Source organism: Adiantum capillus-veneris, chromosome 23 (genome assembly GCF_014529385.1).
Source record: "Adiantum capillus-veneris isolate H3 chromosome 23, ASM1452938v2, whole genome shotgun sequence".
NCBI classification, from domain to species: domain Eukaryota; kingdom Viridiplantae; phylum Streptophyta; class Polypodiopsida; order Polypodiales; family Pteridaceae; genus Adiantum; species Adiantum capillus-veneris.
The window spans coordinates 66,043,442-66,060,058 of NC_140953.1; the positions used below are offsets into that span (position 1 = coordinate 66,043,442).

The following is a 16,617-nucleotide window of genomic DNA, read 5'->3' on the forward strand; positions in this document are numbered from 1 at the left end:
AGCCGAATATGCACGAGACAAAAGATGTTTTGAGTGTCACACTAAAGGTCACATGAAACGAGATTGTCCTAAGAAAAAAGACCCTAAAGAACCCACAAAAGGACCCATAGAACTCAGTGAGCACACTCAGTGTCTGAAGTTTCTCATGATCATGTATAATGAGTCTCTCATGTTGTGTTATGGTCACGCATTGTGATCTTGTTTGATTTGGGTAGTATGCATGATGTGATGTTAGTGACTCTCGTGAAGATCGCACGTTTCGAAGCTCTTCCCATAGATCCCATTGTGATCTTTGATTTTCTCTTGGCATGCACTCTTCTTTCATGCATGAATGTCTTGATGTGATAGTATTAGTTCAAAATGTCGGTTTTCGTCGTTGTTTTGTGGTTTCTCCTCTCAAAGGATGTGATTTGATTTTTGGCATTAAGTGAATTAAAGGTTATAATCCACGCATTGATTGGAAAGAAAACTCTCTCTCTCTCTCTCTCTCTCTCTCACACACACACACACACACACACAAAAACACACACACACATACACACACACACACAGTTGAAGGAGCATCTCCCGCGGTCCTTCGCTGTGATAAGAACATTCCTTCTTTGCCATTAGTCTCTCACTCTCATGATTCGAAAGAGATTAAAACACGTAGTATGATTGTTTTTCTCAGTACACAGTCCCACAATCTAGAAAAGCATGAGCCGCTGCATGAACATAACTCTTTTGCTGTCATGTCTTCTCTGAAGCACGACACACATTTTTTGCATGATAGGGATGTGATTGTTGGTAAGGAGAAATTTGGTGGTTTGGATGATGATGTTTCAAGCAAAGCTAACCTTGTTGCAGATACAATCCGTCTCGTAGGACCGATCTTGACTCTCGAGTCGAGGTTAAAAGAACCGATTCAAGAAGTATTTGGTCTTCTCATGATTAGTCAATATGCATTGTTCGAGTTTCTCATTCGTGATGGTCTCTTGTATTTTCATCACCGTCTTTATGTGTTCCCTTTTCACAGATATGCTGTATTGCACGATGCACATGATTCACTCACGGATGAGCACGGATGCATGCGGATCACTCTCGAAAAGAACGAAAATTTGCATTCAAGGAATTCACCATGTTTCGCGATTGTCCCTTTTGTCAGTCGATTTGTCACGTTATTCCTTGGCATGACACCCTCACAGAAAAAGCACGAGCATGATTGTCCATCAAGCATTGGCAATCCCGTTGTGACTTGCCACAATTGATAGGTTTAGGTCGAAAAGTCAAGTTTCGATCTCAATTTTTGCGTGTGTTTGGTCAATGGTTTGGCACTCGTCACTTTGTTCATCTGCATTGCATGCATAGTCATTTAGGGAGGATAGTATTTTTCCAGTCACTCTACATGGAACGGATACATTTATGGTTTTGTGTTTGAAGTGGTTTCAGGGATATCCCTCAATTAGTTTTTTGAAGAAGGTGAACTAGCAACCATAGACGAAGTTGGAGCATTGGAGCCGCAACAGATCATTCTGTGTCGCGTTCGGCTCGACCCACGCTGCAGAGTGGGCGAGGCGCACTTCACAGGATCCCAAGAGTCGTTGGCGGAATCTACGGATGCCATACAGCTCGATACCATTATCTCACCTTGAAAAGGGGGGGGAGTCATGTGCACATCTAACCCTATGTGTACGTGGACAAGCTGTTCCTACTTGCAGGGTTTAGGTAGCCTAGGAAGTGTTCTGACACCCATGCGAGCCTGTGCGCAGGCCGTGCATGTCCAGCTACATACCCTCTGATTGCACATAGCATGATCATTAGTACCAATACTCAGTTCCAAGCATGAACATTTTCCACCGCATTGACCCAGCTTGTGACAGCCTGGGAAACACCTCTTACAGGTCATTTTATTAAAAGTGAATTTATTGATTATTCCCAAATCGTGGAGGCTGAATGATGGTTGCTTGACCCACTTCAAAACACCTATAAATGCAGCCCCTCAGGCGCCTAGAAGAGGCAGAAGAAGCAGGACACAGAAGGGCAAGCACCCGTAGCAGAGTAGGCAGGGACCCACAGGTTCGGAGCGTTTTCTTAGACCACAGACCCAATGTTTTCAGCCACAAGCACCAGCATTTTCAGTTTTCAGCCCTTAGCTTCGAGGATCCACCACATCCCGTAGTAGATCCTCGCCGCATCGACCATCCGAACCAAGAACAACATAGCGTTTTCAGATTCAGCAGAGATCAGCCAGCGTTTTGCATTCTTAGCTCTCGCACAACTCTGGCGGTTGCAGATCAGCCCCGCAGTACAACCACAATAGCAGATCCATAGCAGAGCATCTAGCATTTTCAGATTCAGCATTGACCTCGTCGTCGTTATGGACACCATCGTTGTCGTTGACATCGTCATCGTCGTCGTCAAGTACCACAACATCTAGAAGCATTGTACGAGACTTTGTGCAATCTAAAGCAAATACCTCTCTAGCAATAGAGAGGGGGGCCCTCGGAGGGGGGTTTGGGACCCCATCTGGTGTTGTCTCTTCTCTCTCTCTCTCTCTCTCTCTCTCTCTCTCTCTCTCTCTCTCTCTCTCTCTCTCTCTCTCTAGCACTCTCTTACACTTTGACTCAGTTTGCATTCCACTCCGGTCATTGCACATTCTCTCATTAAGTCAAGGAAGGCTCTCCCTTCCCGTCAGTAAAAGGAACCTTAAGCACGGCTGATCACTCATCTTGAGCCATACACCATTCACTTCCGCTGCACATTACAGGATTGCACTAAATTCTATCGAGGCTTTGGTAAAGTCTATGAGGGAGATGATGCTACAACAAGAAGCTCAGCGGGCCACTGCGGAAAGGGAACGCGAAGCTCAACGTATAGCGGCTGAAGAAAAGAGGGCAGCTATGGAGCTAGAGCGTGAGGCGTTGCGAGACCAACACATGCAAGACTAGGTCTTGCAAGTGCTCTTCTCGAAGAGCGGTATACTCAAGGAGGCTGACGAGTCATCACATAGACCAGACAGAGACGACAACTCCCAACAATCCGGTCACTGAAAAGTTTTCTTCCAGTAAGTATGATGGTAAGATGGATGCTTCTGTGATTTATTCTTGGTTGCATCAATTTAACGCTTATTTTGCTACTATCAAGATAAACAATAACAATAAAGTTTTGATTGTTGTCATGTATTTGTCGGGTGATGCCATTAATTGGTATCAAGCTTGGCAAGAGACACAGCTGGCCGAGCATGTTGAGCATGCCACGGCTAACGCACTACTGTTTTACAGCTGGGCTGACTTCCAAGACAAGCTCAAGGCTCGTTTTATGCCACCAACCTCACCTATAAGGGCCCAAAGAGCTAGCGCTAGAGATCAATTGGAAAAGCGCTAAGTGAAGGAGCAGGAGCAGCCAGCGTTTCTGCAATCAGCTCCAGCGTTTTCAGATCAGTCAGCAGCAGATCAGTCCATCGTTTTTAGTTTTCAACCCTCCTCCCTACGACGGAACGGCTTGAAAATTGCACTCGCATATTCCCGTTGCAACCTCGTACTTCGGCAGCCCATCGAGCCTCTCCTCGGCCATTCCCTCGCCGACATCGAGTGGTCCATTGCTGTCCATCATCGGCATTGTTGAGATCTGCGTTTACAGCCCTTCATTCCTCTCACATCGGGAGTGCAAATCAGCCCCGTGGTGCCATCGGCAATCCCACATCTAGAAGGATCCAAGGTGCATCAAATCAGCCCCGGAGGTGCCTCTTCCTGAGGAGTTACCGCGGCGATAGTCATCGCTCGAGTCAGTAGCATCTGCATTGAGGTATTGCATTGTGTGTACATTCCATTTACGCAATCTAAAGCAAATACCACATCAGCAACGGTATGGGGGGTCCTTGAGAGGGTCGGTTGGGACCCCATCGGGTACCGCTCTCTTCTTCTCTCTTTTTTTCTCTCTCTCTCTCTCTCTCTCTACACATCTCTATTGCATTCTCTTAGCCCTCTTTAGGGAAAAGTAAAAGGAACAATCATTGAAGCTAAAAGAAATCACTAACGCAAGAAAAGAAGAAGAAGGATTTGTGGAAGTGTAAATATAGATCATCACCATATTCACTTCCGTTGCACGTGACATTGGTATCAGAGCTTTGAAGATTTTGCACTAATCCGCTAATCTTTGGAAAATTTTTTTCCTCGTGTTTGAGTGTGTTGTAGCGTTTCGCCCTTGGACGCTTCTCTCACTCAAGAAGCTGCATGACCTACCATTGCACGTAGGACCATGCGCCTTGAGCGTAGGAAAGGCAAACACTATATACGGGGGTTTACAGTTGTGGTGCGCCTGCGAGAGGGTAGTTGACTTGGTGTGCGCCCTCGATCACCTCGACATAAAGAAATCCTAGCATGGATATTTATAGTTAAAAATTCTTCGACATGATATATTGCACCATTGAAGACATACATTGGAAACCTGAAGATGTTGATTGGAAGGATCAGGATTTGTTAGCGGCCTATGACGACAAAGGAAGGCGCCATCTAGATCAGCCTATCAACTTTGGGTCTTGGTGTTGTTTGAAGAACCATCTCTCCCATCTTCTTGGAGAATTCCATCATTCCAGAGGAGGCATTGCATCGTCATTGATTTGTACACATCTTTGGTAGCATATTGGGTCCACACCATCTGCATCTTCTTAGCAATCCATAGCCATCAATCCGGAGCAAGGGTTCCAATCCAAGGCAACTACCGCGGGAGTTCCGCAGGCATTGTGAGACTACATTCGTAGCCACATCCGTTGCAGAGACGAGGATTTATCCAGAGCTTCCATAAGACGACAATCTGGTCGAAGCCCCAAGAGGAGCCTCTATCTTTGAGGAGTTACTTGGTGGTTTCTTAAGACATCATACAAAGGACTTGCCATGGTTCGTGGTCATTCCAAAGGACATGTCCATCTTCATCTCCCATTCGGCGTTGCTCTCGCCAATCTTTCCACGTAGAGGCAGCTTAGGCTGGTCGGTAACCTTCGAGGACATCGGCGTTTGCATATCCAGCCATTCGCTCTACGAGCATCCATGCTGTTTGCAGTTTGGTTGTAAGGTGCAGCGGAATGAATGTTTGAACTTTGCTCAAGATGAGTGCTCCGAATTGTGCTCAAGGTTCCTTTTTCTTATGGAAGGGAGAGCCTTCCGTTCTTAATGAGAGAGTGCAATGGACACAGTGCGAGAAAGTATATGAGACTGAGAGATAGAGAGAGAAGAGAATACGACACCCGAGACGTTGTAAAACCCTCCTCCGAAGGCCCCACTCTCATTGGCGAGAGTGGTCTACTATTGATTGCGCAAACTGGTACAAAGTGGATGCATGAGACTGATGCAAGTTTAGGCTATGTCAATGTCGACGACGGGGATGATGAGACCGACTCTAAGGCTGAAAACTGATGCACTTTATCTGCTGTCCAAAAATGCCAATGGCTGAAATCTGCTGCAGCCAAAAACGCAAGGAAAAACGCTGTTTTGCTGCAGGTTCTTCGTGTCTTTGGCTGCCCTAAAAAACGCAGATTTGTGGGCCTTTGAAGTGCTCCAAAAACGCTGATTTGGCTGGTCTTTAGACGCTGAAATTCTGATGCTTAATCGCTGAATTTGCTGATGCTATGGTGCTACTGAAAACGCCAAGGAAGTGGGCTATAATGGTTTGCTGAAAACGCTAGGGCTGGGTGGTCTATGGGGATGAGGCTTGGCTGAAAAATGCTAGGTGCTGGGGGTTCTTATGGCGATGAAGCTCTGCTGAAAAACGCCATGAAGATGGAGGTCTTGCTTGAGAGGAAATCGCCCAAGGGGGAAAGTCTTGTTGAGAGAGAGAGGGGGAACTTGCTGCCTGTGGCCTGTGTTCTCCTTGCTCTTCTGCCAAATAGTGCTAGCCTTGGTTTGCTTATATATTATCTTACCCAATTTGCCCTATTCAGTTCCCAACAAAAGTCACTTAAATTAATAAGTGAAAAATGTCAAAAATAGGGAAAATAGGCAAAATGCATTGGAAAATTCCCCTGAAGGATTCTGATGGATCTGATGGGAATGCTTATGATCATGCTGTGTGCAACCAGAGGATATGCATCTACACTAAGTGTCTGGGCATGCACGGTCTGCGAACAGACTCACAAAAAGTGCCAGAACACTTGCTAATCTAGACTAACTGGACTGACGAAACCCTTGTCGTGCTGAGCTTGTCCACGAACACACAGGGTTGGATGTGTCATGTGACATCCCCTCCTATTCAAAGTGAGGTACTGGTACCGAACTGTATGGCGTCGAGGGAGATTGCCAATAACATCCGGAATCCTGGAAGGGACTCTTCGCCGGCCCACTTTGATGTGTGGGTCGTGCGGTACTTGAACTTCATAAAGGTCCGCAACGCTTGCTTCTTTGGGCCGCGCCGAAAGCGACACAAAGTCTTCTGAGGCTCCTTCGATGCTTCAACTTCATCTAGAGTCATGCTTCTTTCTCCTTCAACAATCTCCATGGTTGAAAATTCGTGAAACCATTTCCAACACAAAACCATGAACATACCTATTCCATGTAAAGTGACTGGAAAAAATCTTGTCTTCCTAAAAGACTGTGCATGCAATCTAGATGAACAAAGAGACGGAGTGCCAAACCGTTCACCACACACTCGCGAAGAGATCGAATCTTTCTCTTTTGATCTAAAGCAATCAACTATGGCAATTCACAACGGAAATGCCCATTCTTGGTGCTCATATACTTTTCATGTGCTCTTTCTACAACTGTGTCGTGCCAAGGGAGAGACATGGAATGGGATTTCCTTACATACATACTTTTCAGCTTTTTATGAACAATCCGCATACAATTGTGCTAATTCATGAGTGAAACGTGCTCAACGTTACAATATGTGATGCCTAGGAAAAGGGATCACATAAAGACGTTGACGAAAATACAGGAAACGATCACGAATGAAACACTCGTACAATGCGTGCTGACAAATCATTCGAACATATAGTACTTCCTGTAAGGTTCTTTGGACCTAGGCTCGAGAGCCAAGATCGGTTCTTCGTGATTGGTCGAATCTGCAATGAGGTTAGCTTCGCTAGAAAAAGTATCCACTAACTCATCCTTCTTGTTAACAATCACATCTTCTTCATGCAACTCATCATGCTTGTGAGAAATAACATCTTGATCATGCAAATCATCATACTTTTGTCATTGTCATCCAAATCATCATGCTCATCATTATCATTCAAATCTTGTGTGTCATGCTTTGGAGAAGAAGAGACTGAGAGAGTCTCCTTCTCCTGAATCCGTTCAGTCTTTACCTGCACATTAGCAATGAGAGATGGAGAATGAACAACTTGCTCTCCACGAATGACAATGGGAGAGTCACTTTTGGCATTGATAGTGAACGTATTTTCCGCCCAATCAATGAGAGGGTTATGCTCACGAAACCATCGAATGCCCAAAATCATATCACATCCTGAGAGAGGAGAGACAAAAAATTTTCTATGAAAAGCAACTTGTTGAACTGTAAACAACACATCAAGGCACTCTTTCGTGATGAGAGAGTCCATACCAGGAGCAAAGCCAGAGACCTCGAGAGGAGATTTCTGACTAACTTCTAGGCGGGCTTTCTCAACAAGAGGGACTAATCACATCATGCATACTGCCTGGGTCAAACAATATGACAAAACGTTGCCCCGTCATATGACCATAACATTTAATGAGAGACTCATCAATGGGAGGGTCAAGAGAAACTTGGGGCACACTCGTGTTGTCATTGATTGCATTGACAGAGGAAGTGGGTTCTGTGGATTCTTTAGATTCATTAAAGTCAAGCTTAGGACATGTTATTTTTATGTGACCCTTAATGTGACAATGAAAACAACGACCTTCCTTAGAATAAGTGCTTTGCTCGTCCGACGTGATGTATCCTCCTAGAATTCTTTGTGCTACCTTTTCATCTGGAGTGAGCTTAGGTTTAGCAATTGTGTTAGCCTTACCCTTAGGTTCATTGGAAGAGTTCTTTTCTGAGAGACTATTGGAAGATTGGTTAGAAGAGTTACCGTTCTTACCATTCTTACCGTTATGAGGGTTCGGAGAAGTCTGAGAGGTACTTGTGGAAGTCTTGTTCTCCTTAGGCTTTCCCTTGTTGTGCTTCATCTCCTGTGCGAGAGCAATCGCTACCGCCTTGTTGAGATCGATTGGATCGAAGACTTCTACATCAAACTTGATATATTCGTCTAACCTAAAAAGGAATGCCTCTTTGCGCTCATCACCCGACTTGCGTAATTGGGTACCTAGCTGCAAAACACTATTAGAGAAAGACATAACTGGCATACCATTTTACTTGAGAGCGCGCCAATCGTCCTTCAATCGTGCGAGCTACTGAGGTGTCATAAACCGTGCCTTGAGCTTGTTTTGGAAATCAACCCAATTGAAGGAAAGGGGCGTGAATTCATCGGCTTCCTCTAGGTGCGGGGCTAACTATGCCTCTTGCCATGCGTGGTACCAATTGATGGCATCACCGGCAAGGTACATAACTGCCATCAAAACCTTGCTATTTCTTGTCTTCTTAGTTGTCGCAATATAAGCATTAAATTGATGCATCCAAGAATGAATAACCGTAGCATCCATCTTACCATCATACTTATTGAAATGGATCTTCTCTGTGACTAGGTTGTTGGAGTCCGAATCACGGCTTGCGTCACTTGAGAAACTACCAACATCTTTTGGCTGGTTTGGCAAGAACTTGTTGAACCAATTCTTGAGTGCAGAGGTCTCTTTGAATCTCACGATTGGCCTCCAAGGCCGCTCGTCTTGCTTCGGCTTCCTCCTTTCTTTGTGCTTTTCTTTCTTTTCGTGCATCGCGCTCGCGTTCCAAAGCAATGTGAGCCGCTTCTTGTTGTTCTGCTTTTCTTTCTAGTTGTGCCATCGCAACGCGATTCGTTTCTTGTTGTTGTGCTGTCATCTCCAACATCGACTTGACCATCGCCTCCATAGGGTTTGGTACAACTCGTGGCGTAGATGGGGAAGGGGGAGGGTCGAAAAACCTCTTGGTGGGGAAAATTCTTCGTCGTCTCTCCCATGCTCATCACCTTCAAGCGAAGTATTCATTCCGCTTCGAGTGATGACCATACACTGTGATCTTGGGTTCCTAAGTTCACCTGGAACTTGGGTTCTTGTGGGTCTTGGGTTCTTCGGTTCTTGAGCGTCTTGAGTTCTTGAGGTTCTTGAGGTTCTTCTTTCGCTTGCAATCTGTGTTCGAGAAGGATCTTCTCTTCACCCGAGTCCTGCTCCTTTCCGCGGGCGCACCCCTTGGCGGCCTTGCGCTCACACCAAGGTTGCTTTTTCCCACCTTACGTCGATTGGCCGGCTGCTAAGTGCACGGTCCGCTCTCAATGAGTGAAAAGAGGCACAAGGGGAGGTTGGACAAGTCCTTCTTTCTTGGGATTCTTGTCACTCTTCAAAAACACGATTAGGAATCGACACGCCCAAGTGAACTTGGGTTCGTGCGACCTCAACAAGCAAAAAAAATTCTGTGGTTCTTGTGGTTCTTTCCTTGAGTGATAAAGAACACTGCCAAAGCTCTCATACCAATGTAAGGTGCAGCAGAATCAATGTTTGCACTTCGCTCAAGATGAGTGCTCCGAACTGTGCTCAAGGTTCCTTTTTCTTATGGAAGGGAGAGCCTTCCGTTCTTAATGAGAGAGTGCAATGGACACACAAAGTGAATGGACGCAGTGCGAGAAAGTGTATGAGACTGAGAGATAGAGAGAGAAGAGAATACGACACCAGAGACGTTGTAAAACCCTCCTCGGAAGGCCCGACTCTAATTGGCGAGAGTGGTCTACTATTGATTGCACAAACTGGTACAAAGTGGATGTATGAGACTGATGCAAGTCTAGGCTATGTCGATGTCGACGACAAGGATGACGAGACCGACTCCAAGGCTGAAAACTGATGCACTTTATTTGCTGTCCAAAAACGCCAATGATTGAAATCTGCTGTTGCCAAAAACGCAAGGAAAAATGCTGTTTGCTGCAGTTTTGCTGTTTTGTTGGGTTCTTTATGGCTTATGCCCTGTAAGACAGAGCGATGAAGACGGGAGCGTGTCCGATGCGCGATGAAGTAACGGTGGGAGTGGCTAATAAGTCCGGGGTCAGGACCCGAAGATACTTCAAATAAAATTCCAGTAGTCTCTGGTTTGCTCTGTCTGCCCTTTCTGTAGGAGTGGTATGCTTTCAGAAAAGCACATGCTTGATGCTCTGATACCACCGTCACAAGACGGGGCACCACGTGCCAATAGAAAAGAACAGATCGAATAGATTTTTAGCACTTCAATAACAACTGAACCGAAAGAGAGAGAGAGCACATGTGACACGGAGTGTCGGAATTCCACCCCAGAGAGTATTGGCCCCAAACCTTGGCGCCCCTTTCGGTATTTCTTTATATTGTATCAACACAGTACAAGCCGGTACTCCAGACTTTGCACCTTCTGAGGAAGGTTGCCAAAGAATGAGCCTAGCCTCATATTTGAAGGCCCTTGGCCTGAAAAGCAATTACTGTGAAAAGCTTCTAACTCAAAAGCAACTGGCCCAAAAGCAATGCCCAAAAGTTGCCATCGTAAATCACGGAAAACCGTACAGCTGCCATGTCAGCAATCATTGCAAAACGCGAAAATCCGTACAATTTGCCACGCCATAATGTCATCGCAAATTGCGGAGATTCGTACAGTTCTGCCACGTTGTTAGTTGGTTGCGCAAGCTTTTGTGTGTGTGTGCGTGTGTGGGTCTTGCTTTATTTTAATTCCTTTATGACTCTTGGGACCCATCGGACGGGGTCCCATAAATTGGTAGGCCTTCTTCTTCTGTTGTTGCTTGTTCTTCTTAGGGTTTAGGCCCCTCGATCGGTGATCTGCATAGTGGCTCCGTTCTTCAATGGCTTGACACGTCTCCAGTTTGTGACAGTTGTGCTCGTGTGCAATCAAAGGGTATGCAGCTACTCTAAAGTGCCTGGAAATACACGTCCTATGTACAAGCTCACAAGTACGAGCATATAGCTATGAGCATAATATTTTGATGTTCAAATCCAATGCCATGGGCTATGAGCATAATAGTTTGATATTTGATGCCAATGGCGTGCACGTGTTGCTATTGGGGGAGAAGGATATTTCTTCGTTGCCACTTATTTGTATAGCCAAAAAGTTTATGAAGATCTCTTCTCAAGATGAAATAGAAGAACACTTTGTGTCATATTTTGTCAAATGTTAATAATGTTTAAAATGGCAGTTCCTCAACACAACATTCTTCTCTCTCTTCTCTTCCCTCTATGGCTACTTCTCTCTCACCAGAACAAGAATGTCGCGGGGAGGAGGGCTGAAATCAGAAAACGCTGGGGCTGATTGTAGAAACGTTGGCTGCTTCTGCTCCTTAACTTAGCGCTTTTCCAATTGATCTCTAGCGCTAGCTCCTTGGGCCCTTTTATAGGTGAGGTTAGTAGGTTATAAGCTTATTAGGCCTTAGGTAGGGCAGCTGTCCACCAACTTACTCAACAAACTAATCAATAAATTGATTTCTTAAAATTGAGCCAGGGGGTATCCGTTTGGGTGAAACTGTCGCACATCTGCCCACCCGAGATTCCGATCGACGCAGGGAATGGCTCGTTGGATTTCTCTAACCTAGAACTACATGCACATCATGCCAGATGCTCACCGTAGTATAATAACATCTGTCAAAACTCATGTACAAACCATTTATGCAAGAGGGTTTCAAAAATGGAAAATGGACTTGTCCGGACATGCAGGTCCTGCGAACAAATCCTCCTAGGATTCTAGACATCCCTCTCTAGGGAGGAGGAGAAAACTGGCTCTGGAAGTTGATGAAGCATGTCTACGTGGCACACAAGGCCTCTATATCTCACAGTGTGACATGAAACGTTTCGTGGTTTCAGGGTTTCGAGGTTTTGAAACGTTTCGTTTCATAGCGTCAAAAACATGAAACAGGTTTCATAAACAACATTAAATTTATATGATAAATATGTGTACAAAGTAGCACACATGACTCTAGACTTTAATGTCCACGAGAGAGAGAGAGAGAGAGAGAGAGAGAGAGAGAGAGAGAGAGAGAGAGAGAGAGAGAGAGAGAGAGAGAGAGAGAGAGAGAGAGATGCTCACTGCTTAGAAGCGACTTCAAGCGAGCACGATCAAAGAGATGCTCAGTATTGATGAAAGTTAAAACACAGCCACTAGTTTCATGAATCATAACTGATGCATCATTGATTCATTTAGCAAAGTACTTGTATTGAACAAAGTTCAAACTTAATTCAATGTCACAAACCATAAGTTTTAGGGACCACAATCATCTGTTAACTGGAGCTAGACCTCAAACTTTAATGAAAAACCAATGCATAAAACCGAAGCCTAAAATCAAAACGAGCAATGAAACCACATCAAAATGTGTCCAGACTCCATAATAGCAATCCCGACCAATGAAAACTAAGTTCTAATACATAAGCCATCCAACATAGTAGCTACTCGCTAACTATCCACTATAAAGTCATCACTAGGATCATGTAGAATCTGAGTATGAAGTCGCATCCATCTCAATGTGACCACTCGAAGATGAAGTACCACTCTCATCAGATGGCATCATCTCTCTCATAACAACGTTGGGTTTCTGGAAAAAAAGCCCCAATTTTAAACGTTTCATAAAAAATGCATGTTCGTTTCATGCGTTTCGGCAAAACGTTTCAGGGTTTCATCTGCATGAAACGCGTTTTTGTCACATTGATATCTCATGGCTCGGACCTTTTAGGTTATTTGTGGAAGGAGTGATGAGGGAGTCGTTGAGCAGCTCATGGCCCAGACCGGGATGGTTATTTGTGGGGGGAGTGTTCATGAGCGGCTTTATGTTTCCAAGTCTTGTAACATGCATATGTGAGCATTTGTGTTGCATTGTGATGTGCCAACCACTGAATATTCCTAATTTGATGAGATTGCCTAGGTATGTAATTTTAGTGCATCAAGACGCCTACGGAAGATCAGTGCGGTCTAGGTGTGATGGCTAATTTTACTACACCGGAATGTTAAGAGTTCTGATATGGACGAAAGGAGAAGCCAACTCCTTGATCAAAAGAGCCGAAAGGAGAAGCTAACTCCTTTAAAAAAAAAAAAGAGCAAATTGATTGTCCCTCGGATTGTCGTTTGGAATGTCCCTCGGAAATTTTGAGCTAAGTTGAGCTGTTTTCTAGATATGCTGTAATCGCGGACGATTACTCTCTTTCAAGAAGGGGGGATGTCACAAACTGGAGACGTGTCAAGCCACTGAAGAACGGAGCCACTGTGCAGATCATCCGCCGAGGGGCTCAAACCCTAAGAAGAACAAGCAACAGCAACAGAAGATGTCCTACCAACTTATGGGACCCCACCCGATGGGGCCCAAGAGTCATAAAGGAATTAAAATAAAGCAGGACCCACACACACACACACACAAAAGCTTGCGCAACCAACTGATGACGTGGCAGAGCTGTACGGATCTCCGCAATTTGAGTTGCCATGATGACGTGGCAGATTGTACGGATTTTCGTGTTTTGCGTTGGCTGCTGATGTAGCAGTTGTACGGATTTCCGTGATTTACGATGGCAGCTTTTGGGCCAGTTGCTTTTGAGTTTGAAGCTTTTTACTGTAATTGCTTTTCAGGCCAAGGGCCCTTAAATATGAGGCTAGGGCTCATTCTCGGGCAGGCTTCCTGGAGAAGGTGCAGAGTCTGGAGTACTAGCTTGTACTATGTTGATGCAATATAAAGAAATACCGAAAGGGGCGCCAAGGTTTGGAGCCAATACTCTCTGGGGTGGAATTCCGCCACTCCGTGTCGCGTGTGCTCTCTCTTTAAGTTCAGTTGTTATTAAAGTGCTAAAAGTCTGTTCAGTCTGTTCTTTTCTATTGGCACGTGGTGCCTCGTCTTGTGACACAACCAATGTGTGCTAGGTGTAGGCATCGGGGAGTGTTCCCATATAGTTGCATTAGTACCTAGCCTAGGTATTTATTTGCATGTGAAGCACCTCTCATTAGTAGTTCATCAACTTATCAATAAGTGACATTTTAGCCAGCAATTACCAAATCGTGGGTTTTAATTGGCATCTCACAACTTAGCTTTAATTCCATATATAAGTGACCCTAGGGGTCACTTCTAAGATATAAGTCAGTACCTAGAGTACCAACACCAAGTATCCGCAGTAGCTTAACATCTCTAGTGTTTTTGCAGCAGATTAGCCTATAGCACCCCATCAGCACCAACGTTTTCAGTTTTCAGCCCAAGGTGATAGATCAACCAACGTTCTCAGATTCAACCCTCAGATCAGCCAGCGTTTTTCAATTTTCTGCCCAACCTCGACGTTGGCCATAGAAAATCAGCCCATAGCCTCATTGAGCTTGCAAATTCCATTCAATATCCATAGCGTATTGCATTTTCTGCTCTTAGCCTCGCATCCAAGCATCTACGGCAAGATCCCATCACCATCTAAGACCATTGTATCAGCATTTGCGTAATCTAAAGCAAATACCTCTCTAGCGATAGAGAGGGGGGCCCTTGGAGGGGGGTTTGGGACCCCATCTGGTGTTAAGTCTTCTCTCTCTCTATCACTCATAGAACCTTCACTAACAGTATCATTCTCTTTTCTCTTGAGTCTTTGCATATCTCTCATGAAGTAAAACTAGTTTGCCTTGATTGATTCATTGTGAAAATAGTGTGAATAAAGAAGAGGAGCAGTGTTGTACCTTTCCTCCCATATCGTCTCTTATTCTGAAGGCTTGGTAGTATCTCTCATCCAAGCTTTAATGAAAAGCTCCACGACCTTGCAAGAGAAATGAGATTTTGCATTTATAGATGTATAGAGAAGAAAATTTGTATAGTAAAATTTAAAGATGGAAGAAGATGCATTTCGTGCATTGGGATGCCTATGCCCATTAGAAAAAAGAAAAACCATACATACTTATGGTGTAGAGTAGGCACCATTCTCCACATTTAAATAATACCATAGGGAACGTGCCCTTCCTCCGCCACTTTTATCCCCTCCGGTGTTGAAGGGGGGATTTATGCTTCTCCTCCAGTGTTGGAGGGGCTTTCTTATTTAAAAAATCTTGCAGTTGCACAAGGAAGAATTTGTTACTGCTGATTTATGTCATCTTGTGATATTCTAAATTGCCATGCTGTGGTGCACTCTCGAAGTGTTACTTCACTGGACATCCAATCTCAAAAGCACCCAATCTCCCTCATTAAAGCGGAGTCATCGTCGATACTTATTTGTAGTTTTCTTTTGCTTATCGTGAGCTTTTTGAATGGCTGTCTTCACTTGCTCATAAGCAACATCCAAATCCTCCACAAACTTGTCAGCTTGAAATATGTCTTCCATCACCTTACCATAGGTGGAAGGTTGCTCCCTTAACAATCTCAAAGGGTGCTTTACCAGTAGAGCTATGAATGGTGTTGTTATAAGAAAACTTCACCAAAGGAAAATAATGTTCCCACTGTACTCGATTGTCTGACACATAACACTTTATCAAATTAAGAAGTGTCAAGTTCGCTGCCACTGACTGTCCATCTCTCTGTGGATAATAAGATCAAGAAAATTTGAAGATAGATTGTAAATTCTGCCCTAAAGCTTACCAAAAAATTCCTGTCATCCTTGGATTGCCATCACTAACAATAGACTTTGGCATCCCATGATACATAAGACATGGACTAAAAACATCTTAGCCATTTGTTGTGATGTAATCTTCTTCTGAACCGGAGTGAAATGTGCTTGCTTGCTGAATCGATCAATGATGGTCAAACACCATCATTCCCAGACCGAGTTCTCGGATTATAAAACATGAAGTCCAAGGCAATGCTTTCCCACGGAGACAAAGGAATCAAGAGGGGATGAAGTAGACCAAGAAGGTTTCCTCGATACTCTCTGACAAACCAAACAACTCTTGACAAAATTTTCTGTATCCTTGCCCAAAGAAGGCCAATAGAAATACATCTTCATAGCGTTAATCAAACTGTCAATACCTCTTATGACCAGCATAAGGTGGAGCATGACTCTCTATAAGGATCTTCTTTCTTAAAATCTTCGCGACACAAAGCTTGCCCTGTCGTGTCAAAAAGTCATCTTTTAGAACGTAATACTCTGGATGTAAGCCTCTAAGAAGAGCATCATAAAATCATCATCAGTCACATATTGATCACGTATCGCATCTAACTCATGCTGAAAAGCAATAGAGACAGTTGCCACATGTGGTTGCCTAGATAAGGCATCTGCCACCACAATCTTCTTGCCTAACATCTTACCACATGCCTTCAAGATGCAAGCGTAGTAGCTTGCATCTATAGAGACACGCCTGCACAATGCATCCGCTGAAAACAGTCCAAAGCTTCCTAGTCCTGAGCTTCTCGGGCTTGACCCTGTTGGGCATATCTGCTGAAAACAGCCCAAACCTTCTTGATTGTCTGGAGTACACCACAATGGGCATAAGTGTCAACCAAGGCATTGCCGAGCACGGCATCTTTTCCAACATCCCTTGACTAATAATACCACAGCACACTGAAAATTGACCTGCAGCTCACCGTAAAGCTTCCAGAATGCGGGGAAAAGCGTCCTAGGCGTGTACTTTTGACCTACA

The 16,617-nt window shown here is 44.5% G+C and overlaps 1 protein-coding gene across 1 annotated transcript in view; it reads left to right on the forward strand.

Moving 5' to 3' along the window:
* LOC147427896 (transmembrane ascorbate ferrireductase 2-like) overlaps positions 1–16,617 on the forward strand; it is a 68,950-nt gene that overhangs the window by 22,309 nt on the left and 30,024 nt on the right. The window lies entirely within an intron of this gene.